The sequence below is a fragment of the Marmota flaviventris genome, chromosome 3 (genome assembly GCF_047511675.1).
Source record: "Marmota flaviventris isolate mMarFla1 chromosome 3, mMarFla1.hap1, whole genome shotgun sequence".
Lineage (NCBI taxonomy): Eukaryota > Metazoa > Chordata > Mammalia > Rodentia > Sciuridae > Marmota > Marmota flaviventris.
Window position 1 is genome coordinate 39,629,531 of NC_092500.1, and position 3,567 is coordinate 39,633,097.

Below are 3,567 nucleotides of genomic sequence, written 5' to 3' on the forward strand. Positions count from 1 at the left end.
AACACCCCAAAGCTCACAAAAAAGATCTCATATTTTCCAATTATCAAGTCTGTTTTTAAATAGACATTAAAGTTACCTTAACATCACCCAGGTATTATCTTCATATTTCTTCACAATGATTTTATTATTTATCTCAATAATTTTTTGCCACTTTTTAAAAATTGAAGTTTTTATAGAATGAAATCCGAGTATACCTAACGTTAATTTATTCAATGTTCACATTTTATGTTCTATAGAAAATTCAAAATATGAGAATTTTAAGTAACTAGTTTAAAACATTTAGAATCCCTCTATGAGTAGTAATTATAAAACGAATGAATTGAAAGACTATTGTACATTTAAGTATTTATCTCTGTTTAGAAATTCTGAGGCACTTGAATAATTCATTTTGAATTTTTCAGTTTCAAAGTTTTCTATTGGTATAGAAATCAGTAATAAAAGAGGTATATATTTGCATGATTATACTAGTAAAAATCAAGATACCTTAACTGATACTTAGTAACTCTAACAGTAACTACCATTTATAACATATTGGATACTCTAAGAGCTTTCTCAATATGCTATAATTTAATCTTCCCGTTAAAACAGGGAGGGATACATTATTTTTATACCTATCTTACAAGTAAGGAGACTGGGGTTTGAGAGACTAAATATTTCTTTTGTTACATACCCCAGATCTAAACCCAGGAGGTCCATCTCCAAAACCCATGGTTTAATAACTTTCTTACCCAAGCCCTTCTCTGGAAAATCATGCAATGGTTTTGGCTGATTAAATTTCCTGAAAAAATAGAACAAAACAAACAAGAAAACAAAAACCTCTTCCAAATGAATAATTCAATTCTTGGGGGGGGGGGAGAATAGGTGAAAAATAGTGAGTGGGAATTAATTTAAATAACCCATTTAAAGTCCAGTAATGTGGTTAATATGAAAATCAAATGATTCTTCATCTGGTATATTCATTCAGTAGCAGTAAGAATCGTCTTTCCTAAAAATTGTTCTGCTTGTACCATTTTCCTTCTTAGTAGTATATGCAGCAAATGCCATTGGTGCCCTTTCAAATCTAGCTGCGGCTAGAATTGGTCACAAAGGTCAAACCTGCTTGCAGCTTTTGCAAGTGAATCTGAAATCTTCATTGATTCCATCTTCTTCCTGAGAAAGCTTTAAAATTCTGTTTGCCTTATGACATTCACTAAACCTTCTTTAAATCATTCTGCTCACAGATTCATGTGATAATTAGCAAATAGCAAAGAGAATTGTCTATGTTTCTGTTGTTTTCTGCATGAGTTCTTATATTCTCTTTAGATTTCAAAGTATTCTTCATACCATTTATCCTTTCTATTTATGGAAGTCAGTGACATATACATTTTGTAGGAATCCTCCACTGCTCAGAAGTACATTTAGTGTACTTTATAAAATTTGATAATTTCAGTTGACTGCTGCTTTATTACTGTTCTGGTGTGAATTTTTGGAGCCATTTAAAAAAAGAGAGGGTGAATAGAAATTATCTAAAAAATAAAAATGGCATTGGCATCAGTGGGTTAATATCTGTAGTTCTAAGGGCATTTTTTAGAAAGACATTTGCAAATGGAGAAAAATCACAGACTTCCTGCTGTCCCTTGATTCATCCATAATTTCAATGGGACTCTCATTTAAAAGTATCTACATTGTTGAAAACTCATTTAATTTCCCATTCACAAAAGCATTCAACTGGTGATTGCTGCAAACAGGGAAAATTGCTGCTCAAGTATTCCAGATGCCTTGAAAAGAATATTGAAAACTTTCGAAATGAGGGAACTAATGGCCCAAAAGGATATGGAAAAGCTATTTAGAAACTTGACTGTTGATTATTATTGCTAAAGCCTCCTTAAATTAGAAAATGTTATCTGCTAATTAAGGCAAACCTATATATAATTAGCCTCTTATCTCATTTATCTTTTACACATTTGGTACAAAATAGCTAGTTGTGACCTTAAAGTCACATCCTTGGTACCCTCAAACAACATAACTATATCCAAGTGCAAATATTTCAGAGGACAAAACTTTAGGTTTAAATGTATCTTTCGATGCAATTGTGTTATTTCTGAATGATAAGAAATTCTGTCTCTTATCTCCCCAGTGACTATATTGGAAAAAAATTTAAATGTAAGCTTAAAATTAAAATATAAAAGAGAGACGTGCTTATTCTATGTTAGTGATTCATCCATAGAAATTAATTCTAGGTAGAGGTTAGACACCAGCAGCGGGTCAGGAGTTTTAAGAAAATACTCTAAGAACAATATGCTATATTGTGTTTTACTGTTTATAAAGCAATGTTATTCTAAATCTTATTTTGTTTGAAGTAATTTACAAAATAGAACTGTGATAGATATTTGTATCTCCATTTTACATATAAAAGTGAGACCCAGGGCAATTAAATTTAAATGATTCGCTCTGAGAACATGGCTACCAATACCCAGAATTTTCAAACACCAACTCCCAGGGCCTTTCACCATGCTGGTGCCTTACCTAAGAATCTAACTATCATTTATACAGCATTTAGAATGCAAGCATAGGCATCATCTCATTCGATCCTCACAAAACTCAGGGAGGTAGGTATGTTTATATCTATTTCGATGTCAATGCATTTCCAAAAATAAAAGAACATGTGATTGTGTAGGGTTTAGGGCTATTTATGAAGCTATTGGTTCATTTTGAGGACATCATATCATAAAAATAGAATAATAATATTTTATTTAATACCCTAGTTTTTTCTTCCTAAAATAATCTTCATCAGAATTTTATGTTGTTCCTCAGATTGTCTCTGCAGTATATGTGTCAGTATAGAGATTGGTCTTCCCTGCAGAGAATAATAAGTGACCACCATTAAAATCTGCTATTAACTTTTATTCTATGCATTGCATTAAACTTTTTTGTTCATCCTTGATATATTCTATTACTATGGTGCAACTGACCAGCATCGATATTTTAAGAATTAATGACCAATAGAACTTATTATAAATTCTGACAACTGATATGTATTGCAAAATTCTAAGCTGCCTTCTTAAAAATTATTTTTTATCAAAATGGTGATTTTTAAGAGCAGGTCTAGTGACTCTTAAGTTTCAGGTGATACAGAAGGGCACTATTTCACATTTTGTATTATTAAATCTTGGAAGCTCAAGTTTACAAATCTGGCATAATATCCAATTTTGATTAATGTTTAGTTTGCCTTTTCCATTTGCAAACAAAGGAGAGAGTGATGTTTTTATGTACAGCAATGTTTTTGTGTGAAAGGCAGGTGGTCAAACTGAGAAAAGGCAAGGAAAACTTGATGAATTCCATGGATAAATAATTACATTTTAGCTTAAAGCAGCAAAGGAAGTTTCCTATAATATTATTAAAATGTCATTTATTGTTCATTCTATGGTGAATGTTTAATATATATCTCTATAAACAATGGAAAAGTTGATAATTCAGATTCCATTTAATTTTCCCAATCGTCAGCTCACAGAACAGCAAAAGATAAAGTTGTATTACAAGAATTAAAAAGAACAGATTAATATTCACTTATTTAGGGATGGAAGTCAG